Source organism: Triturus cristatus, chromosome 5_1 (assembly GCF_964204655.1).
Source record: "Triturus cristatus chromosome 5_1, aTriCri1.1, whole genome shotgun sequence".
NCBI classification, from domain to species: domain Eukaryota; kingdom Metazoa; phylum Chordata; class Amphibia; order Caudata; family Salamandridae; genus Triturus; species Triturus cristatus.
This window is the reverse complement of record NC_140587.1, coordinates 400,341,421-400,367,149: the sequence shown is the minus strand read 5'-3', so window position 1 is coordinate 400,367,149 and position 25,729 is coordinate 400,341,421.

Here is a 25,729-nt window from a genome sequence, read left to right as displayed (position 1 = left end):
GGAAAGTCAACCACCTTCCTTCCCTCTGGGCTGGAACTGAGTCAGGCACTTGGTTGATTTCAGTCATCCTTATGATCACAATCAGACACTGAACTGGATCGAAGTATCTGTAAGTCTCGGCATTGCCACTTCGTCCTGAGATTGAATGTGACTTTGTGTAATGTAACTGGCACTCATGTGAAGCACTCCAACACCTTTCAGTCAAGTTTGGGTTCTGATGATGTGTGTATGTACTTAAATGACATTAATGGAGGCCTTCCAGCTTTGCAGTTTTATGCAGCCCAGCCGGTCCAAATGAATTCCCTCTACCCCGGCTATCCAGTTTCACATATGAAAGGAAAGTGACCCCCATCCTCTCCAGTAATGCTATGTATAGGGCTTGGGTTAGAGTTGGGTAAAGGTTGCCACTGCTAAAGCGAAGTGCCAACTGTGCCATTAAATATAATGCGCACCAAGGGGCTCACTTCACATACTTAGCATGGAACTGCCCAGCACTCCACAAGTTGTGGTCGAAGGTACTAGAGGCATTACGGAACATGGCGGAGACACATATACCTAAGACACCGTTGGTGGCATTACTAGGCTAAGTCAAGGAACTTCCTAAAGGTGTTAGGAAATTGATAGCACTGGGAATATTGAAAGCCAAACTAAGTTTAGCCATCAGATGGATGAGAGGACCATTGCCTACATTCGCAGAATGGTACTCAGATCTAGCATACTGTAACACTTAGTCGGATAAATTCAACGCTCTCATACCGACATGTTGTAGACCAAAGAGCATTTGGGAGCTGCACCAAGCTTACTTGGCTCGCAGAACAGTTGCAGATACGGACAGGGAGAGCCAAGATAGTACTGGAATCGGCTAGGGGTTTTCTTTTTGAAGCCGGGAGACCGAGTGTGGAAGAATAGTCCAATGGGGGTATATAAGGTCTAATAGTATGCAACTAGAAGACAGCGCGCAATGTAAAGGGGCAAAGGGGCCAACAACAAAGGGGATTGCCCAAGTGCAGTATGTTAAGGCAGGTTATGCTGTTGCTTATGCAAGTATTAACTGTATTTCATTGTCTCAGAATGTACTCAGTACTATTGTATGCTGTATATGGATATAAGAGAAAAGGTGGAGGGCTACCGTTTAATTGAAAATGAAAATAAAGTTTTAAAAAATATATATAATGCGCGCCAACTCTCTTCAGCACCAGCAATTCACAGCCGAAGCATACAAATATATAGAACATTATGCAAGTATCGGAGCAGTTTTTCTTTTTTGACACCCATGCTATGAATTTGAACTGAGTCACACAACCACCACTATTTATGCCGCCTATCTCCTTTCTCCTCAGAACCCAAGAACATTATCTGCGGCATCTTTCAAGCTCATCCCTCAGCCCCACTCTGTTTCATGCCTCCATGACCCCCTGGCCAACGTTGTCTGAAACCATGGACTGAGCATCATATCCTACACAGACTACACCCAGCTCATCCTCTCTCATCCACCACGAGGTCCCACTTCTGCTTGTGATGGCCAGCATCACCGACTGGATGCAGAACTGCCTCAGACATAACACAGACAAAACAGAAGTGCTCATTTTTGGGAACAAAACCTCCCAGTGGAATGACTCCTAATGGCCTGCGGAACTAGGACGCTCACCCACTCCCATAGACTACCCCTGGTACCTCAGCATCATACTGGACAGCAAATTCATCATGAAAAACCAGATTAACAGTCTCCTCCACCTGCTTCCTCACTGTTCGAATTCTCCAACAGATCTTCAAATGGCTCCCAGTCAGCAGCAAATGAACAGTCCCTCAAGCCCTCGTCACCAGCCTCCTGGACTACGGTAACACACTCTACGTAGGAATCACCGCACACCTGATGAGACTGAGTACCATACAGAACTCAGCAACCAGATTTCATCCTCGACCTCCCGAGGCGAACCAACATCATCCCTCGCCTCAAGAAACTCCCAGGCTCCGTGTCCACAAGAGATGTCAATTCAATATGTTGACCCACACCTATAAGGCCCTGCACAATCGAGGAACTGCATACATCAACCACTGCCTGAGCTTCGACCAGCCCTCCAGACATCCGCACTCCGCCTCTCTCTCCCTCGCTCACGCCCCTCGCATCCACCGACGCAACAGTGGAGGACGCTCCTTCTCCTAACTCGTCACAAAGTCATGGAACAACCTCCACCTGCTGACCTCACCCTCCCTCCAGGAATTTAGAAAGAGACTCAAGAGAGAGTTCAGGTTGTTCAACTGATCTTGTGCAAGAAGCCCGGCTCTCAGCCTTGTTCCATTAATTGATGCCGCGATTGAGATCTCTGGAGCTGAGGCTGAAGACACTGCGAGTTTCTCACAGTGCCTATCAGTCGGTCAAAAACATATTCAGAATACATGGTAATTCAATCCTTGGGCTCTCTGCAGAGAGCATAGGGCAGTGATTGAGTATTGCAGTTGTAATTGTGATTCTGTGCAAATGGGTGTGATGGGGCACCCATCATGGGGGTACACAGTCTTTAAAATAATGACAAGGTGAAAGTACAAGAAAATGCAGACCTCGCTCGCTACTTAAAAGTCATCCCTAACTTTAACTCCTCACCACTTTCAAATGTCACTAGCCGCCACTGCCAGCAACTCTCGATTAAGTGTACTCACTGTCTATGTCTCATAAACCATATGCCATCCCCACTTCCATACTAGGGCTCAGCAATGTTCTTACCACCTGCTCCCAGCAGTTGACAGCCTTTCTACACGAAGAGCTTTCCCTGCAATAAATAAAACTCTTGTTGCACATTCCAGCCTGGCAGCACATACACAACTGTCTTCAACCACAACATGTCACACAGCCGTCCCTCACAGGAGCGGATTCATAGCTGCTGCCTGTAATGAAGCCGTTTAACTGTACTCCCGCCGCGAGGCCTGCGGGCCGGGCGTCTGCCTGCCTCGACCTGCTCCTGGCACATCACTCTTCCGCCTGCCTGACAAGTAAAAACACACACGCAATTAGGCGACAAAATCACCCTGACTAATCAGAGGCAAATTCCGCACTTGTGGCCGTGGAGAAAAGAGAAAGTGCCTCCGTGAAGCGTGGTCCCTGATTGCAGCCGCTGGCGCTCAGCGCGGGTCTCCACGAGCGCATACACACCAGCTCCGGGGCGGAGACTGGGGCTGCGCCCTTCAGGGTGCCCCCCACCCCGCCGCGGGCGAGCGCAGGCCATGACCTGGGATGGTAGGAGGGAGGATGGCGTATATCAGTCCTGCATTACACCTAGATAGGACTACCGAGACCGGGTCCGTCGGGGTGTCAGACCTAGTAGTGCTTAGAAACACACATTGAAACCTTTCCCTATCGGGTGCTTTATTCCTGTCCTTTACCTCTACTGGCAAAGGCACTGGTCGATTTCTGAAATAACATTAAAAACGCTAATGGTAATCCATGTCAGCGATTCAGTTCTCTTACATCTCAGATGTTATCTTGCGTTCTCTAAGAGTGTTATGATATGTGTTTGTATTTTTGTTCTTGTATAGCACTTACTTTGAACTGTGTCACCCCAAGGGGTTTATAACGGGCCACGTTTGAGAACTCTGGAGTTGAGGTTGAAGGCAGTGTGAGTTTGTCACAGTGGCTGTCAGTGGGTCAGAAAGGTGTTCAGAATATATTCCCATCCAATCCAGTGCCGTAATAAAAGCCCCCGAGATCCGTGGCCCCATCCGGCACTGGCAGGTCCCTGGCCTGAGAGCTCTCGACTGGGTCTGGAGCGTAGAAGGCACCCTGCATGTACTTTGCAGGGGAGGGGGCCCTCAAGTTTCGTTACGCCACTGATCCAATCCTTACCTCTTTGTAGAGCGCCAAAGAAATTGGCCAGGGTTGGATTGGCAAAGCAGGCAGTCGGGCATGGGCTGATGGGCCGATGCCTGAGTGACAGCAGAGGGCCGTTTTTTTTAGGGTCTCTGCCTACTGTCCACAGCGCTCTACTGTACCCCCAGCCCCACCGCCACGCCTACCTGCCCAGGCCATTGTCATATGGGGCCGGAGGAGCAGGTCGGCCCGAGATGCGTAGTGCTATTTCTAGAGGAGGGGCGGGCAGGAACGCCTGGGCTTGTAGCAGCATCGTTGGGCGGCCATTATTGTTAGGGTGACCAGGCATCCCGGATTTGCCAAGATAGTCCCGGTTTTTCGCCATCTGTCCCGGCAGATTTCAGGAAATTAAGCTTATGTCCTGGTTTTTTGAGAGGGTCGCTGAAAAGGGTGGGAGGTATTTTTTTATGTTTTGCGAAGCAGGGATAGTTGGCAGCTGTTATAAGAAAGCAATTTAATTAACAGGCATTCAACTGGCTTTATAAATGGCATTTTATGTATTTTCTTACTGCCTTTTCTGTAATTTTCTGCCTAAGAGCACTGTCATTCTGTGCACTGGGTTGAAGTAAAATTGTAGTCCATCTTCTATTTTGGGAAATGTCCTGTTTTTAGGTATCGCTGGCGTTGGAGCACGCATGCGCTCCTCGCCTCGAGACTTATAGTCAACAAGTATACTTTTACAAAAGGGCTATAAGCCCCGCTCCTCTTTCCCATTGGCTGGCGCCACCGTTTATGCTAAACGGTGGCCAGCCGTTGGAAAAGAGCTTTGTATGTTGCCTCCCTTTGACTTTTTTGCACGGCCCACTTGGACGGGCTCTCCTGCTTTCTGTGCGTCGTAAGCGATTTCTTATCTTTATGGGGCCATGTGTTTGAAACACATGGTCCCATAAAGACAAGAAATTGCTTACGAAGAAGGAAAGCAGGCCGCATGTTTATTTTTGCATCGCGCTTTCACTTTAAAGTGAAAGCGCGAAGCAAAAAAAAACAGTGGCTGACTGGCGAGCGCTTTTTTTTGCGTGCGTTCTTTCCTTGTTTGGTATGCACGGGAGATAAAGTGATTTTGCCCAGGATCACACGTTGCTGAACCGACGCCGAGATTCGAAACTGGTCCCTCAGCCTCAATTTGTCAAAATGTAATTCTTAGTTCATAGACACTACCAAAGTAACAGCTGCAATATTAATTGATTACCTAGCTCAGTCAGCTAAGCCGTGCTGCGCAGTTAAGCGCCCGCTCTGAATGCCAAAGGTTTGCATGTCCTAGGGGCCGCTACAGATTTCACCCTGCCGAAGTCAATGTGTGCCGTTTTTTAAAAAAGTGCAGCCCAGCCTTAACCCTTGTAAGCTGAATCTTCCCTGCACAAGACTACTTACTACCATGGGAGTTCTGTAACAGGAAAGAGTGTTGCGGGCTAAAGGTTAAATGCGCCATACCCCGGCTAGCATGCTTCCTTTCGGAAAAGCAAAAATACTGAAATAATATTTAGACACCCTAAATGCTCATCGCTAAAGCCCAGTGGCTTTGTTTTACGATATCGTTATCTTCCCAGCAAAATATCATGCCTGCAGCATCTGATATTCCAAGGCATTCTCCCACCCAAGTACTGCTCATCTACAGAGATCGGGCGCATTTCGTACGTCTAGTCGGTAAAATAATCCAAGCTTGTATTGTATTAGCTTGCACAAATATATATTTTCCTTCACACAGACTGTGCCGTTCCATTTACTGATTAGAACGACATTACCCAAGTCAACTAGGGTAAGAACCACTTCTGTAACTCAGCGCTAGGTCGAGCCTTGCAACCAGCGGTGTAAGAAGCTCTGGCGCCCAAGCTGTAAAACAATCTAATTAATGTAGCCCACATCACACAGTGCCGAGCTATGCACTAGTCAATGCCACCTTCCTGCTACCACTCAAGAAACACGGTCAGTACGATATTAGCATTTACTGCTAACCCCTGCACCGGCCACATGCAAAACAGTTAGACCTTACCAAATGTCTCGCTTTTGGACCTATATAAGTGTGTAGCCATGCAGCATATTATTCAGTGTAAGCTGTAAATAGATGGAGTCCTCACAAGGGCAATAGACTGAAGAGAACAAGATAATGTTCGGTCCCCACTGGAACGGGAAAATAAATCCAGGTAATTAGTCTAGAAATCAAATATAAAATGGGACAAATATTACATACGTCCCGCATCGGGGCAAAAACAAGCCTAGATTCAGATAAAAGGATCGCTACATCAGGGAAACGAGAATGACATATTTTACATGTCAAAGCATAGAAAGGGAAGCAATAAAGTTAGCGGTTTACCTGGTTAAGGGGAGCCTAAGTTGCAAACACTTCTCGATAGAAGACAGCCGCAGCTATGCAAACGCCCGCGGTTTAAAATTTGTTTTCATTCATTTTTGTCCAGATTTGTTTTTATGTGAAATGTTTGCATAGGCTGAATAGCTTAACAAACCTAATGTATTACAAAACAAACGTATGGAGTGGTTAATTTGCTTTTCTGAGCTGGTGGTATTGTGCTAAAGGAAAGCGCTTCTACAAAGAACGTTACCCAGAATTTAGAAAAGCGTTGGTGCTGTCTCATTCGTACACAGCACTGCTTGCCAAGAGAGATGGAGTAGTGGCTAAATTACTACGTTATTGATGGGAGTTAGGTTAGCTGACAACACAGGACAATTATTGAAGGCTATCAAAACATGAGCCTGTTTTATGATAAAAAGTTGGCACTACAGGGACTGTCATCCATAAAAACCCTTATCTAGCAACTCCAAGTTAATATTTCCACCGTTACTTATGGTTACCAGCCAGCTCCTTTATTCCACCCTCCACGATGTCAAGGTGCAGAGCAGAGAAACGCAAAAGGGTCCTGAGAAAAACCTTGCAGGCAATACCACGGCCACCCTAAGGATCAATACAGAAAACGAACATCATCGAGTTCGAGTCATAGAAAATGAAGAGAGACTAAGGCAGTGCGCTCCTCTGATGGAGTGTCCCATTTTTAGGTCTTGCAGACCTAGCGCTGGAGCGCGCATGCGTACTTCGCTCTGCGAGACATATTGTGGTAGAGGAGATTTCAGAAGGGGACTTGAAGCCTCGCCCATCATTCCTATTGGCTGGCATCATCCTTTATGCTAAACGCAGGCCTCCGATTCAAAATTAGGCTTCTTGGTTACTGTCCTGTCTCCTTTTTGGACGGCCCATCCCGACTGGATCTTTCGCTTGCGGTATTATACTGTCTCCTTCAATTACTGTGTAAGCACTTTTTTTTTAAAATTTGCGCAATGGCGACAGTTTATTTTGTATTTATAGCGCGCTATGCGCTTTCACTTTTACAATGCGGCCACACGCAGCGCCCGATCATTAGCAGTGCGGCATGCTGCAGGATTTATTTTTAATTATTGTTGACAGCGGGCCATGCCCGCTTTCACTTTTATAATAGGGTGCACACCACGCCGCGCTTTTGTATTCTTAAGTGCAGCCTGTTTATGGTAAGCTCTTGCTACGCTGCCCTCTATATTACTTGGAATCTGTCCAGCTTCTGGAGGCACAAAAAGGACAACAGTTTCCCACAGAAAATAAAAACACCTTTAATGGGCTTGTAAGGTGGGAGGGAATATAAGCTTGGAAAGCAACGGGTTTAACTCATTCCCATGTTTGGTATTCGCCGAACGTCTTTTATTTATTTATAGCGCGAACTCGACCTGAAGGTATTGGAGCGCTTTACCTGAGCACCGGTTACATTACACAAGGACACAAAATGTTCAATAAATGCGTGCTTTTTGACTCCTTTCTGGTCACTGGGATAGGCGAATCCATGAATGGGCTGGTCTGTGCCGAGCTGTACTCTGTAAAGTAACAGAGTAGGCGGGGTGAATGCAATACAGTCTACTGGCCGGCAGACACTACTCGGAACAGGGTTGGTAACCTGACTGCCTCATGCACTGTAACCGTAAAAAGAAGTCTAAGGGGCCGGAGACAACAGGAAGCAATGCCCAATGCCAGGCTATGCTCACCTGTGCCCCTATGCCAATCACACCTGACACGTTATCTACAGTAGCGTAACTCAAAATGAAAGACCCTCAGAATAGGACGAGACCCCCCCCTACGTTTCCTATATGCTACTGATATGCATTTGCCTTCGTCTCACTAGGGGCCCCCCAGTAGTTGCCTCCCCCCTTCCCTGAGGGCTGAGGGACCCTCCTGCACCTCAGGGGCTGCAGGGGCCTGCTTTACGTCTTTCTGCAACTGAACCCTGCAGTATTTTCCTGGCACTGAGACATAAGACGGCCATCGCTGCTTTCTACCTCAGAGCTCGCCATGTCACCTTGTGGTACCTATTGTTTATTTATTTTTTCATAAAATATGTTATACCGAGCAAACTGTGTAGAAAGTTTTTCTTGCCCTCTGACATTAGATGGTCATTTTATTGCGAATGTGCACAAGTATTTCAAATATTAGTTCTATTTATCCACAGGAACCATTGTTTTCTTATATATAAATATTACCCTGGTTCCGTCGTGAGTAGGGTTCCCCTGTTACTTCCTTAGACCTTGTGGCACTAGAGCATATCTTCGGGATACCCGCCCTGTGGTTGTCGGGTCCAGGGACAACCCACCGGGTGCCCGTGCGTGGATATCCATAGACCGCAGTGGCACCCAAGCCTAGGCCTGTCTTCCCCTGATTCTTTGACGTGCTCACTCTTCCAGCTCCGGGGTTAGCGCGCTCGCTGCAGAGGCTCACACTAGTTTGAACACGGAAGCTTCTGAGTTTTTTTACTTCTAGATCAGGTAAAACAAGTGCCACTGAGTTCAGTAATTGTAACATCTGGTATTTACAGCGCTACAAAGCAGCGAAAGTCTTTGTCTGCAAGCAATGTATAAAAAGCATTTGCAATGCAATAGGTCTCGCATTTACGCGATTTTGAGCTATTGGCATTATAAATGACAATGCCTTTTATTTAAATTTTAGTTTTTAAAACATACATAAAAGGCATTGTCATTTACAATGCCAATAGCTTAAACTCGCTTAAATGCGAGACCTATTGCATTGCAAATGCTTGTTGTGCTTTGAAATTCTGATCACCCTAATTATTGTGGCTTTGGCACCTTCACCTTGTGGGGCCAGTCCCGCCCTAGAAGCAGTGTACTTCCTCTGCCCCTCCTCTACCAGATGCTACACTGAGGCCATGCTGAGGGGAGGGAAGGAGGAGTGTGAAGATGCTAAGTGGCCAGGTGATGATGTGGCCTTTGCACCAGTTCTCCTCGCCCTCCTTCCTCCCCTCCCCTCCATGTGGCCGGCCCAGAAGCTGTGTCCTGTACCTGTTCACATTCAGCTCCTGGTGAGTGGGGAGGGCGGTTGTGTGCAAAGGTCTCGCTGAGAGGCCTGGTGTTGCTTTATTCCCACTGGGCCATTCTTACCTTGGCCCCCATGGGGCCAGGCTGCCCAGAACTAAAGGAATGTCTTTCATCTGACCCACTCCTCTGCCAAGCTTTCACACTTAGGTCATGGGGGTGCACAAAGATTGAGAGGCCCCGCTGGAAGGTCAGGTGTCCTGGCCATTTTCACCTCAGACTGTCCAGTCTAAATTGTATTATTTAATTTACTAGCACATGCCAGTTTTTCAGAGAGTGGCATAACCTTGCTGGAGAGATCTGTGTTCTTCCTAGTCACTGTTTTGACTCATCATAAGTTAGCACATGTGGTTAGTGTGCCTGCTGCAACAAAGAGCACTGTGTAGCTTGCAGATCATTGATATATTTTATGTAGATAGCTGAGTGAGTTACTTCTTTTGTCAAGGAGGTCCTTTTATTACTTGCGGTGCATAAATTACAATCAGGGCCACTGACATTATACAACAGGAAAGGACAGAATTATGAGGCAAGAAAATGCAAATTATGCTGCATAACGTAGTACATTTTGTCATAGTATTGCTTCGTTTTTTTCTCCTTTTTAAAGACTGTAAATCTGTCTGGGCAAATGTTTCACTTTATTAGTATCAGCTTAACAACAAAATACTGGAATAAAACAACTCAGAGACGAGCAGCCGGCGTTTGTGAAGAGCCTTCCAATGTGCAGGACATGTTTTTAGTAACTTTTGAGCCAATCAGTTAGAAACAAATGTTTGGGGTCAAATCTGCAGATTATGAGGCGAATAATGGATTAAATAGAAAATACGGCAAATCCATAATTATGAGGAAAATGCAGCAGCCACTGAATCACAAAAATCTAGTGGCTCTAGATATAATCCTTCCACTGCAGCACAGTGAGCTATGAACCAGCAACAAGAAGTTGCATGCAAAGTACAAAGCATGGATTTAGAAACTTATATTCTTTTTTAATCAGTCTTTCTTTATTCTGAGATTGCTAAAAAGGGTTCTTTGGGTAGTAATAAAGTTTCATTAGTACAGGCAACCCCAACCACTGTGTGATGCTTTAAAGTTGGCTGTGTTTCTCCTGACCAAGTACTCTTAACATATGGTGACAACCAATATAGAAGATATCTGACTTTTACACCTTGTATATCTAATGTTTTATGTCATTTCTAATATATTGATTTACACACTTGAATGATTCATTCTCTGTGTACAATATATGAGTGTGATGTAAATCGCTCTGACTCCTCACACTGGGACAAATAGCTCTCCAAAAGAAATTAATAAAATATATAAATATATATATATATTTATATATATATATATATATATCTACACACACACATATATATATATATATATAATCTACTGGCGGTCGCCAGTAGATAGTTATAGTTAGGACCGAGTTCCCATAGGAAATATGAAAATTCTATTTTGAATAACTTTGGCGCCGGTTGACTTATCTTCGTGAAATTTTCAAAACTAATGGGGCGCTCCGCTCAGCTCCTACCTGAAAGTCTCGGGGTGATTCGTCCAGCGGGGGCTGAGAAAAAAGGGGGGTCCCAAAACGTGTTTTCCCCATGCATTTTCCCACAGGACCTTAAGTCGAAGGTACAGCCAGAACGGCTGAACAGAATTACTTGAAATTTGGCAAAGAGGTAGTCCTCAGGTCAGGGATGTGCCTTTTGCATATATGGTGTCAATCTGTTCAGTAGTTCCTGAGAAAATTGCAGTTAAAAGTGCATAAATATCTATATGCGCGCAACGTGCGCGCACGGTGCGTACACCGTGCGCGCACCGTGCCGTGCGCGAGCGTAATTCTGATTGGTGGTTAGATTTCAGTCAACATTCTAATTGGTCGAAATCAGGAAGTGTCGGACACCATTTTGTGTGTTGCAGTGAAAAAGAAAGGTGGAGAACGTGAAAAGGGGGCAGGGTAGAGAGTTCCTGACCCCCTAGCCTTTGTCAGGGGATCTCTGAAGGACCCCGAAGGGTGAAAAAAACATTTTTTTTTTTTTCAAAAAACCAGCCGCCATTTTGAGTTTTAGAGGCAGAAGAGAGCTAAAAACACAAGTGGAGAACGTGAAAAGGGGGCAGGGTAGAGAGTCCCTGACCCCCTAGGCCTTCTCAGGGGGACCATGAAAGACCCCTAAGGTCCCCAAAAAAAAAAAATGTTATAAATATTGCACGATGCGCGCACGGTGCGCGCACGGCGGCAAAAAATTCATTAAAAAGATAGAATCAAAAATCAAGTTTAAGTGTTTAGATGTTGGTTGGCTCTAAAAAGAGCCGTCGCGTTCATTGAGTGTTTTTTTGTACCTACAAGTAAGTACCGATGCAGAGTCTAAAGTTCAAGAGGAAGACTCTGTTCCCTTAATCTGTGAAATGAACACTGTCTCCTCTATAAATGCCTTGCATGTTGTAACGCAAGTTGTTGTGGTATATAGAACCCATACCATAGTCTCTGAGGAAAGCAGAAACAGACTTATTGACGTGCTTTTTTGCTTTCTCAAACTGCGGACAATATTGGTTGGACCAGTTCCACTTTTGCCTTTGGCATATATTAGAATATACAAAGGTAGTTTGTGGAAAAAGTGACATCAATTGCACAAAGGTGTCCTTAACAAGCATTTCCAGACCTACCCCAGTTAAAGTGCCTAGGTCATTTCCAGCACAGTGCACAATTATACGGTCAGGCTGTGGGAGATGTAGAAAGGATTTCACCAAAGGCATTAATTGGTGCCACTTTAACCCTCTCTGACCAATCCATTTAATATCTACATTTGGCAAAGCAAGGTCTTTCACAATATCTCTTTTTTCTGCATACTCTTCACTCCAGTAGACATAGCTATGACCTACAATCCACACTGTGAACATCTTTCAAGGAGATCTGGATGCCCTCAGAAGGTGTCTTTCAGTAGAATGGTAATATGAAAAGAAAGATAGTTGTAAAATGGAGGCAAACATACTTTTTTTTCAATAAAAAGAGCTCATTGGCTGTTTCAGACCATTCAACACTAAAAACTAGGCTGTATGTTTAAATTTTTAAAAGCATGTTTTGTATTGGTTCAGAAAAATGTGTTCCCACAGAAGATTACTTTGGATATGCTGTTAGGTTTGAAAAGTCAAGCACTCTTGCTCTTTGGATTAGAAACTTTGTGTGCTGAGCTTCTGACCTCTCTGCTCACACCAGTGTTCCATGATCTGTTGCTATGGTAGCAGGCAGAAGTCATGTTGGGGGTAGGAATCATTTGGAAAGGGTTGAAATTTGCAACCAATAGAAATGTGTGTTTCCATTTAAAAAAATGTGGGAAGCAATGTGATTTGAAGTTAACATGTATATGTGTGAAAAAAGAGAGGGAAATTTTGCCATTTAGTGGTTTTGGTGAGAGGAGTACAGCTCAGAGATTCTGGCTCTGATAATCTGCTGTGTGAGTGGCACATTTCTTTCTCAACTAACTACTTTTAAAGGTGAGTTATGAATTTGAGAGGGGATGTATGTGGTGTATTTTGATATAAATAATAGAAATGTGTTTCTTCTTTTAAAGTTGTGTTTTACATTTTATGTTTTGGAAGATATTTAACTGCCTTGAACTTGTGAGATATTATGGAGTATGTCTTCACCATAAGTTAAGGTGTACTGGTATCACCCAGGAATACTGTTTTGTGCCTAGAATCACATCATGAGTCTGTGTGCACACAGGAATTGTTGTCAGAGATTTAATTTGTGTTGCTCTTGTTCTGTAAGACTTGCACTCGTAGGAAAGGGGCAGCTTGTTTTCTTGAACTGTGATGGTTAGCATTCAGCACAAATCACTATCTCACAGATGAGAGGCAAATGGTAACACATTTGAAAACAGCAGGGTAGATTTTCCTTCCACTCCTGCAATGGGTGAGGTAGTTCCTACATGTTCAAAACTCCAATTAACCCTTACCACAGGTGATCTTACATACATCTCTGCAGTCTTCATGCAGTTGTGTAAGCGTCCATGCAGATCTCTCTTGCACCTGACAATACACAGTCTCCAGAAACACACTCTTAGCACACAGGCAGCTGTTTCTCCTGCACTCCCATGCTTACTATTCAGCACTGTGTGGTATTTCAGATAGCAGTGTGTAACGTTAACACATTCAACATCACCAAGGCTCATTTCCTTTGCTCTAGTCTAATCACTCACCCAGGTTCAACATGCTCATGGTCTCAAGTAGCTGTTAGGACATGTGCTCTTTTCTGCCTCTCTAAACTATAAGGAATATGTGTCAGGCTGTGACAGTAATTATCACTTGCTCTACCACAGTAGTAAATGTGCTTTGAAATTGCCAATCAAATATCGTTTTCTGCCTAGAATCACACCATGAATCTGTGTGCACACAGGAATTGTTGTCAGAGATTTAATTCGTGTTGCTCTTGTTCTGTAAGACTTGCACTCGTAGGAAAGGGGCAGTTTGTTTTCTTGAACTGTGATGGTTAGCATTCAGCACAAATCACTATCTCACAGATGAGAGGCAAATGCTAACATATTTGAAAACAACAGGGTAGATTTTCCTTCCACTCCTGCAATGGGTGAGGTAGTTCCTACATGTTCAAAACCCCAATTAACCCTTACCACAGGTGATCTTACATACATCTCTGCAGTCTTCATGCAGTTGTGCAAGCATCCATGCAGATCTCTCTTGCACCTGACAATACACAGTCTCCAGAAACACACTCTTAGCACACAGCCAGCTGCTTCTCCTGCACTCCCATGCTTACTATTCAGCACTCTGTGGTATTTCAGATAGCAGTGCGTAACGCTAACACATTCAACATCACCAAGGCTCATTTCCTTTGCTCTAGTCTAATCACTCACCCAGGTTCCACATGCTCATGGTCTCAAGTAGCTGTTAGAACATGTGCTCTTTTCTGCCTCTCTAAACTATAAGGAAAATGTGTCAGGCTGTTACAGTAATTATCACTTGCTCTACCACAGTAGTAAATGTGCTTTGAAAATGCCAATCAAATATCGTTTTCTGCCTAGAATCACACCATGAGTCTGTGTGCACACAGGAATTGTTGTCAGAGATTTAATTCGTGTTGCTCTTGTTTTGTAAGACTTGCACTCGTAGGAAAGGGGCAGCTTGTTTTATTGAACTGTGATGGTTAGCATACAGCACACATCACCATCTCACAGATAAGAGGCAAATGCTAACACATTTGAAAACAACAGGGTAGATTTTCCTTCCACTCCTGCAATTTATTTATTTATTTATTTATTTTTTATTTAATTTAAATGGCGCAACAGCTACCCAACAAGGGTTTCCCGGTGCCTGGACACGGAAACTGAAAAGGAAAAAAATTATTGATTAAAAAGCCAAGTCTTCAGGGAACAACGAAACTGGGGATACAAAGCTTCCCTACGAATGGCAAGAGGAATTGAGTTCCAAAGAGAAGGTCCCAGAACGGAAAAGGATCTACCTCCCATTCTGGAAAGTCTAAACCTAGGAACATGACATTTTTCAAGTGAGGGAGAGCGAAGATGACGGGTTGGAACATAGGAACAGACAAGAGTTTGTAAATAGTCCGGTGTTAGACCCCATTTGATTTTAAACATAAAGGTCAGAGCTTTGAACTCGATCCGCTTTTCAATTCGAAGCCAATGTAGCTCACGAAGATGTTCAGAGATAGACGAACATCTGGGGACCCCACAAAGGAGTCTGGCAGCAGAGTTTTGAACAAGTTGTAGCCTACGGGATACCGCCTTATTCGCACCCAGGAACAGAACGTTTCCGTAGTCCAGCCTTGATGTGATAAGAGCATGGACTACGGTTTTTTGCGTATCTCTTGGCAGCATCCAGAGAATTTTATGCAACCATTTCAAGATGGTAAAGCAAGTACCCGCAACTTTGACTGCTTGTTGATGCGTTATCAAAGAGTCGTCAATATAAAAGCCCAAGTTGCGAACATGATCAACAGGACGAGGAAGAATACCTAACTCATTTGGCCAATGACAAGAGTCCCAAAGATCTTTCTGCTTGCCTAAAATAAGTACCTCAGTCTTATTGGCATTAAGTTTCAGATAAGTTTTACTCATCCAGACAGCAATTTGGCGTAAGCCCGACTGGAGGGCAGAAATGGAACTGGAGTCTGAATTGGAAAGCGAGAAGATGATTTGAGAATCGTCAGCATATGTAAAGAGAGACAGTCCAGCATTGTCAGCAATGTCAGCAAGAGGTCTGACATACAGATTGAAGAGCAAGGGGCTCAAAATAGAGCCCTGGGGAACTCCAAAAGGTGATGAAAAGACATTAGAACTGTCAGACGCAGAAAAGACTTGAAAAGTGCGGTCAGTTAGGAAGGAAGATAACCAATCCAAAGCAGAACCGCAGATGCCAAAATATTTCAGAGTGTTAATTAAGATAGGGTGGGAGATGGTGTCAAAAGCCGTGCTCAGATCTAAAAGTATGAGCGCGACTGTATCTCCAGTGTCCAAGAGAAGTCGTAGTCTTTCTGTAACCCCTAAAAGGGTGGTCTACAGTCGAGAAACCAGCACGAAAACCAGACTGTGAGGGGTGAAGTATTTTTTTTTTTTCAACAAACTTGGAAAAGTGGATATGAATATGTCTTTCCAGTAACTTAGAGAAGATAGACAAAAGGGAGATAGGACGGAAATTTGCAAGGACTTTGGGGTCAGCAGCAGGCTTTTTAACAAAGGAACAACCATAGAGTGCTTCCAGACAGGCGGAACAGTAGACGCTTGTAAAGAAGAATTAAGGGCTTCCATAATAACCTGAAGATGAATGGGGTCAAGTTGTTTTATAATGGAAATGGGTAGTGGGTCATTGGGTGAACCAGATTGTATTGAATCAAGAATAGTAATAAAAGAGACCGGTTCCAAGAGAGGCCAAGAGGCCAATTGGGAGGAGACATTAGGATATTCCTGAACACTACTACCCAAAATTGGAGGTGACTTCATGCAGGTCAGGGAGGAATGAGCAATTTCAGAATGGATGTTCTCTATTTTATCTGTGAAAAATGGGCAAGAGCCTCACATGAATTTTTGTCAAGTGGCAGGGGCTTAGCTATGGTCTGGGCACCAGCAAGATTTTTTACTAAGCTAAAGAGTGTCTTGGGACGATTTGTAGCAGTATTGATAGTTTTACAGGTGTACGCAGCTCGCTTAGTTTTGCATAAGTCGTGATATGTTTTAAGAGCATTTTTGTAAATTATTTTCAGATCCGGGGCATAGTTTCTACGCCATTTCCTTTCTAATGCTTTGCATTTAGATTTTTCAACTTTGAGAATATCAGTATACCAAGGAGCTGGAGGGCGATGATAGGTCAATTTTTTCTTTATAGGAGGAAGACATTCATCAACAGCATGGGACAGCCAATTGTGAATATTTTTAGCAGAAACATGTACCTGCGAAGTGATGGTGGGAGTATTTTCACTGTGCACATTGTTCAAAGTAGTGATATCAATTTTTTTCCAATCCCTATTAAAAAACATAGACTGGGGGAAAGCAGAGGGCAAACTAACAGGAGCCGGAATTGTGAACTTCAATAAGAAGTGATCAGACCAAAGGATAGGTATTGCTGGTTCACATTCAGTAGAAGAGACATTGGAAAAAATAGTATCTAAAAAGTGGCCAGCCTTATGTGTAGGGCCGGAGTTGCAGAGAGTAATATTCATAGCTAAAAGATCAGCAATGAGATTAGAGCATATGGAATTTGTGGCGTCTTCCAAACGAAGGTTCAAATCGCCAATTAGAGAGAAGTTAGTGGATTTCAGGAGCAAGGAAGATACCAAACCAGAGAATAGCCGACCATGAAGAGGAGGGACCTGGAGGGCGATAAACCAAAAGCCCCGGAAAGCAGAATTTAGGGGTAAGTGTAAGTTGTTTGAACAAAGCAGCTTCACAGTTTGGAAGGATAACGAGTCTAATTTGCACTGAAAAATGGGTGAGGTAGATCCTACATGTTCATAAGCCCAATTAACCCTTACCACATGTGCTCTTACATACATCTCTGCAGTCTTCATGCAGTTGTGCAAGCATCCATGCAGATCTCTCTTGCACCTGACAATACACAGTCTCCCGAAACACACTCTTAGCACACAGCCAGCTGCTTCTCCTGCACTCCCATGCTTACTATTCAGCACTGTGTGGTATTTCAGATAGCAGTGTGTAACGCTAACACATTCAACATCACCAAGGCTCATTTCCTTTGCTCTAGTCTAATCACTCACCCAGGTTCCACATGCTCATGGTCTCAAGTAGCTGTTAGGACATGTGCTCTTTTTTGCCTCTGTAAACTATAAGGAAAATGTGTCAGGCTGTTACAGTAATTATCACTTGCTCTACCACAGTAGTAAATGTGCTTTGAAATTGCCAATCAAATATCGTTTTCTGCCTAGAATCACACCATGAGTCTGTGTGCACACAGGAATTGTTGTCAGAGATTTAATTCGTGTTGCTCTTGTTCTGTAAGACTTGCACTCGTAGGAAAGGGGCAGCTTGTTTTCTTGAACTGTGATGGTTAGCATTCATCACAAATCACTATCTCACAGATGAGAGGCAAATGGTAACACATTTGAAAACAACAGGGTAGATTTTCCTTCCACTCCTGCAATGGGTGAGGTAGTTCCTACATGTTCAAAACTCCAATTAACCCTTACCACAGGTGATCTTACATACATCTCTGCAGTCTTCATGCAGTTGTGCAAGCGTCCATGCAGATCTCTCTTGCACCTGACAATACACAGTCTCCAGAAACACACTCTTAGCACACAGGCAGCTGCTTCTCCTGCATTCCCATGCTTACTATTCAGCACTGTGTGGTATTTCAGATAGCAGTGTGTAACGCTAACACATTCAACATCACCAAGGCTCATTTCCTTTGCTCTAGTCTAATCACTCACCCAGGTTCCACATGCTCATGGTCTCAAGTAGCTGTTAGTACATGTGCTCCTTTCTGCCTCTCTAAACTATAAGGAAAATGTGTCAGACTGTTACAGTAATTATGACTTGCTCTACCACAGTAGTAAATGTGCTTTGAAATTGCCAATCAAATATCGTTTTCTGCCTAGAATCCCACCATGAGTCTGTCTGCACACAGGAATTGTTGTCAGAGATTTAATTTGTGTTGCTCTTGTTCTGTAAGACTTGCACTCGTAGGAAAGGGGCAGCTCATATAATAGGATTTGAAATGCTCAAAAAAAATAGTAATATATTTAAATTACATAAAGGTATTTTTTTTAGTTTCCTTTAGGTATTGCTGAACAACACAGAAATAAATTAAACATGCCTATAAAATCAAGAAAGAGAAAAGAACAGCAAAAACATCTATATTTGAAGACATCTGGACAACAGAAATTAGTTGAAGAACCTCATGTTGGAAAAATGAAAAAGTCTTGTGGTAAGCAGACTAAGGATTTTTTTTTAAATATCCTCAAACATAGAAAAAATGTAGGAAGTATATCCATTGCAAATAGTGTTTCAAGAAGAAAACAACAAGACAATAGAAATAAATTACTAAATACTAATGTACAATCTGAAGCAAGAAAGAATGACTTAAAAAGAAAAACAGAATTTCAAAACATTCGTAAAAAAATGTTTCAGAGAAGAGTGGTGTTCAATTTGCTAAAGGATGTGAAAATATAGGAAGAAAGCAATATTTTATAAGAAAAAGAAACATATTGAGTCAATTGTTGCAAAGGCTTTGGAATTAAAAAGAAAACTATTCATTTTAATTTTGAACAGGATCCGTACATTAGATAAAATAGTCAATGTAATGAAGTCAAAAAACAAAAGGAAAAGAATGGTGAAAAAAAAAAAACTTTTGTAATGTGTTCTTAGGAGAATGGAAGCATAGTTCAAGTACTGAACCATTTTTTAATGAAGAGAGTTATCTTCAAAGTAATAGTTTGCTGCATGCAGTTGACACCAGTGGTCGAAGTTATGAAGTTAAAGATGGTTGTGTAATGGAAAAGGAGAAAATGGTTCAAAGAAATGAGGAAGAAGTGTTAGCTGATGAGGTTATGGGAAAATGTCCTAAAGCCCCAGTGTACACTTGGAATTGTAGTAGTATTTGTACTGTACGACAAGAATCTATTGATAAATTATGTGACTTTCTAAGAGAATATAGTAAAAAAGAGTGTTAAACAGAAGATTAATGTGCTTCAAAGACTAGATCCATGCAGAGTGAGAAAGAATACTGGTTTGCAAGGACATTCTCTGGCTCGTCTTTCTAGGAAAGTTTGTCAAAGTGTTTTTCACCATTTTAGGATGCTGGCAGTACATCATACTGAAATGAGAAAGTTTGTGAGAAGATTGTATTTTGCTAAAAGTCCAGCACTAAAGTTAAATGAGTTGAATAGTGCTCTATTGCGTGGATCTGTATCAGATGTAGAGAAGGTTACTGATGATATTCAGTTTTGTTACTTTGGTCCAGAACAAGAAAGTGCAGGAAATGACAAAGTTATTGAAGAAAATGTGGAAGAGAATGTAGAACCCACTGTTAGTAAAAAGTTTGAAGATCAAATGACAAAATTTACTATCATCTCTAATGAAAGACCAAATATTACTTGTATTTGTTGCCGGAGAAGCCATTATAAAACTCAAACAAGGAATGTTGATCTCTATAAAAAAAGTGAAAAAGAAAATAATTATGAGTGGAAGGATTTTGCTACATATTTGTTTCTGGAAAATTGTTTTGATTTGGGTGAAGATCAGCGTATTTGTAAATACTGTTATAACAAGTTAGAAGAAAATAAAATGCCAGCTAGAGCTGTACATAATAATTTAGAATTGGTTAATATTCCTGCAGAACTTAGTGATTTAAATACGTATGAGTCTATACTCATTCACTGTGTCCATCCGTTTCAGACTATAGTTCGTATGGAGCCCAAAACAGGTAAATTACCTCCTTCAGATTTACAAAGAGGTTTAAAAGGAAGAGTTGTCTATTTGCCATTAGATTTGAAAAAAAAAATTGAAACAATTGATGCAGATAGTTTGGAAACTGAACCATTAGTTATTCTGGTTAATGGTGTACCTACAAAGAATAAGAAAATTTGGCAGGAGCTAGTAGATGTACGAAAAGTACAAAGAGCAAATTTATATTTGAAAAGAAATAATAAGTACTATGAATCAATTTATATGGATGAAGATGAAGAAGTTTTACCAGCAGACACAGGAATACCAACTGGGCAAATTGAAAAAGTGGATAAGTCAAAAGAAGAAGAAATTTATGAACATTCAGCATACATCCTCTTCATTCTAAAGAAGTTATGGGAAACACTATTGATCTATTTCAGATGAAAAAAGCAAAAGGAACTCCCGTGAGTGTATGGGAGGAGAGCTTGGAAGCTCGTTGTTTTCCCCAGCTGTTTCCTACAGGAAAAGGTGGACGATATGATGAACGTCCAGTACAGATTCCTGCTTCTGAGTATCGGACTACAAGATTATATGCAGAAGATCCAAGATTTTGTCAAAGTATTCCTTATTTGTTCCATATTTTATTTGAAAGTGACTTGTCTGCACTATCTTATGCAGTAAATCACATTTTAAAGACTGGAGTACATCTACATAATGTGTCTGCAAAGGATTTTATGAACAAAGTGCAACAGCGAGATGATCATTTGGAATCTCAATTGATTAATCTGATGGCTTGTCAGCGTGGAACTAATGAATCTTGGTACCGACGCCATGGAGAATTGAAATGTATGTTACGGAATTTAGGAACTCCTACATGGTTCCTTACCCTAAGCTGTGCTGAGAACGCTTGGGATGATTTACTGGATTTTCTTCGAGAGGCAAATTCAAATATTGAAAACATCCAACACAAGACAGCAGGAGAATTGTGCTCATTGGATCCGGTTAATGTTTGCAGATATTTCAATCATAGATTTGAGGCTATGATGTCCTTCATCTGCAATAAAAAAAATCCACCTCTTGGAGAAGTTGTGGATTTCTTTTGGAGAAAAGAGTACCAAGCAAGAGGTGCTCCTCATATTCATATGCTGTTGTGGATCAAGGATGCCCCCAAATTTGGAACAGATTCTGATGATGCAGTTTTATCTTTCATTGAAGAATATGCAACATGTGCTATACCTAAAAGCACAGAAGAAAAAAACTTAAAAGAGCAAGTTTTACGTTTCCAAAGTCATCGGTGTGGAAAATACTGTCGACGAAAGTACAAGAGTAAAGATGAATTCTACACAAAATGTCGATTTGGATTTCCACGACCTGTTCTTTCAAAAGGAAGAGTAAACAGTTTTATGTCAGCTGTGCGACATACCATTACAAGAAAATCTCCGAAAAATACCTACAACCTAAGAAGAAAAGAAGAGTCAAAATATATAAATGACTACAACCCAGTCATTTTATCCATGTGGAATGCTAACATGGATATTCAGTATGTAGCTGACAATTCTATTGCTGTTGCTCGGTATGTCACATCTTACATCACTAAATCTGAGAAAACGGAATTGAAAGAAATATGGGAAGAGATTTCTCACGAGAAGACTGTCAGTAAAAAGCTATACAGTTTCAGTTTAAAGATGTTATCGCATCGAGAAATTGGGTCATACGAATGCTCAGATAGGTTATCATCTGCAAGTCTGTACTCCAAATCCAGAAGAATAATTTGGGTAAGTTTAGGCCTTGCAGGAATGCGAAATCGGGTACTGAAATCTATTCGAGAAATTGAATATTTAGCAGAGAACGAACCAGAAAGTACAGACATTTTGAAAACAAATATGTTGGACACATATTACCCAAACAGAAGTCATCATCTTGAGAACATGTGTCTCTATGAAGTGCTGCAGAACTAAATTTTTACACGGAATGCCACAGAAGACATCAACAATGGAAAATATAAAGTCATTGGTGAGGAAGAATGTTTGGTGAAACAAACAAAAGGAAGTTTGATTAATCACAGGAAGCTGAGTTGCGACACTACTGACAAAAAGGAATTTTACTACTTGGCACTTTTACAGCTGTTTAAACCATGGCGTTCAGAGGATGAACTACTTGGAGATTTTCAGAGCTATGAAGATTCCTTTAATGCATGTAAAGATAGCATAGAATGCAGTACTTTCACAAATTATGTACAAATGTTAAATGAAGAAATTGAACAAGAAGCTACAATTGCAGCTGAAGTAGCTAGAGACAGTTCTCAAGACAGTCAAAGTTCTGCTACGATCAGTCAAGATCCCCTAGGACAACCAATCGTATAAAATGAAGCTGCAATAGCCATGACTGAAGTGGAAACAGCTATGAATCAAGCTCAGGAAGATTTAATAGACTTACCAAATTTGGAACAACAACTGAATGATGAACAACAACAAATTTATGAAGAAGTCACAAAACAAATTGATCATGGATTACTACATGAAAGTAAAGAGTGCTCATGCACATCATTTGAACCAATCAGAATGTATGTGAGTGGACAAGCTGGAACTGGAAAAAGTTTCTTAATTAAAGTAATTAGAAGCTACCTACAGAAAAAAACTGATTCAACTTTGTCTTGTGTTGTTACTGCTCCAACTGGGTTAGCAGCATATAATATAAAAGGAATTACCTTACATCGTTTGCTAATGTTACCAGTAGAGCATGAGAACAAAATAAAATACCACAAGCTAACAGGAGAAGCATGTTTTGAAGTTTCAAGAGTGTTGATGAAAATGAAAGTTCTCATTATTGATGAGGTAAGCATGGTATCAAACTTAATGCTTGCCTTTGTGCATTTAAGAATGCAGCAAATTCTAAAGACAGACTATGACGTGTTATTTGGAGGAAAACATGTTATAGTTTTTGGGGATCTACTGCAGCTCACTCCAGTTAAAGGACAACCAGTATTTAACCCCTTCAGTGCCCGCCCCTTTCCCCGCCCAGTGCCGGCCGTTGCATTAGCGGGCGGGGTCTATGACGAGCTGGACTCGTCATGGGCACAGCGCCACCGCGGCCCATGACGAGTCCAGCTCGTCATGGGCACTGAAGGGGTTAATACTCTTGCACATGAAGACACGAAAAAGTCATTAGGAAGTATAGGTAATGTGAATATTTGGTCATACTTTGAGTACAAAGAACTCATTACCAATATGCGGCAAGCAAATGATGATGATTATGCAAGTATTCTCAAAGATATCAGAACATGGCAGAAAAGCTTTACAGAGTCGATTGCTATGTAATTTGTTTCCCACAGGACAAATAGTTCCAGAGAAAATATACAAGGAAATTGCAGAACAAAATACTGTAATCTGCTTAATGCCAACACAACATGAATGCTCTATATTCAATGAAGAACTTTTGAAGTTGGAAAATGAAGAGATTATGAAAATGGAAGCCGTGGATAAAATACTGCATGAAGGAATAACTATTATATTGACAGGCAAATTGAAAACTAAATTGGATTCTCTAGAGAAAAACATATTGAAAACAGCTGGTTTAGAAAAGAATCTTTATGTATGTATGAACTGTCGAGTAATTTTAAGACGTAATTTGAATGTAGAAAAAGGTTTAGTGAATGGAGCTATGGGTAAAGTTGTGGGTTTTGTTAATTACCAGAAAAAAGATGGAATTGAATTTTTAAAAATAAAATTTGATCAGATTGAAGAGGTTAAAGACATTAGTCGTTGTTCAGTTCATTTTTTTGCTTGTGAAAGACTTATATGTACGTAGGAAGCAGTTTCCGTTTTCTCTAGCATATGCTGTAACTATTCACAAATCTCAAGGATTAACTGTAGATAGTGCTTTTGTAAACATTGGATCTAGAGTGTTTAAAGAAGGTATGGCATATGTTGCTTTGTCACGAGTGAAAAAATTATCTGGTTTATTCATGATAGACTTTGATGACTCAAACGTTAGTGCTGATGCAAATTGTGTAAAGGAGTATAATCGATTAAGAAGAAGCTATGTTCCTCATTTAGGTCAGTATCCTGTGTTTGAAAAACGTGTTGTTTGTCGGAAAAGGAGAATTGAGAATATCTGTAATGAGGATGTACAGAAGAGAAAACAAAAGGAGAGTGATGTGATTGCAAGCAAAAAGAAAAAGGACAATGTTGAAGAGGTTGTTGGTTGTCATTTTGAAAATAGCTCTGGTGTCAACTGCTACGCTAATGTAGTGCTGAATGTTGTATTTTTTCTTGAAAGTTTGCAAGAGCAGATAATACTAAATCATGAAAAAAGATTTTGTTCTCTGCTGAGTTTCCTTTATGAGAAGTTGAGTAATGATAAAACTAAAATAGAAAGTGTTTCTGATGTTAGAAATCTTTTAGATGTATGTTCTGGATGTACACAGTTTACACAAAATGTCCAGCAAGATGCACAGGAATTCTTAATGTATATGCTTATGGTACTGGAAGATAAAGGGGTAGAAATAGAAAATATGTTTGGTCTCTCTTATAAATGGGAACATTGTTGTGAAAACTGTATGAACAAATGCAGCACTAATGTTGATTCTGAAAGGTTTATACATTTAACATTACCAGAGAGTAAATCAGTGACTTTTAGTAAATTAGTTAAAGATGCAAATCACAACATGGAATGCTCTCAATGTAAATCAAAAATGTTATCAACGTTATTTTGAAAGAAATATGGACAGTATATAATTTTAATGATGCAACGTTGTAGAGCTGATGGAACAAAATTGGACACTTTAATAAAGAAGTTTGTAAGAAATCAATTATCAATATCAGGAAAGACTTTTGTTGCAGTTGCAATAATTTTCCATGATGGACCTTCTATAACTTCTGGTCATTAGACAGTTTATCTAAAATGTGAAAAAGGCTGGACACTGTGTAATGATTCTCAATTGATTTTCAAGCAACGTTTGCCTGCAGAATTACCAAATTCCTACTTAATTTTTCTAAAACCAAAATTTTAGATACAAATTGCAGCATCTGAAGAAACCATTATTTCGATTTTATAGGATTACCATTGGATATTTCACCTAAAAAGGATTTAAAAATTGCCATTTGGCCTCATGGAAAGGTAAATGTTTCTATTGTGGACTTCTTTGACAGATATTATTTTGGTGTATGTGCTTAAGCAACAAGATTTACAGACGTTATTTATTGCAAATAGTTATTGTTCTTAAAAGATATTTTTAATATATATGTTACATTTCTATCAAGGTATGTTTTACTGAGGATAGATTCAGGGCTTTTTTAAACAATCTTTCAGATTGTTTATTTTTTTGCCCGCTGTTAAGTGATGAATGCAATTGATATCATTATTTTCAGTGAAATTCAATATATTCTGAAAACAGCAAAAAAGGGCAAAAAATTACTTTGTTAAATATGAAAATATGTGTACTGTATTCTAAAATGTATTGTTAAATATTACTTCTTTTTTTTCAGATCTAGAAAGAAAATTTAGGAAATTGAATCCATTTTTCTTGTAATTAAAAAAACATTTATTTCTAATTAAGTTATTTTGTTGGTCAGGTAAGTTTAAAATATCTGTATTTCTCACCCCTTCACTTTCATGCTCCCTTTTCTTCACTTCT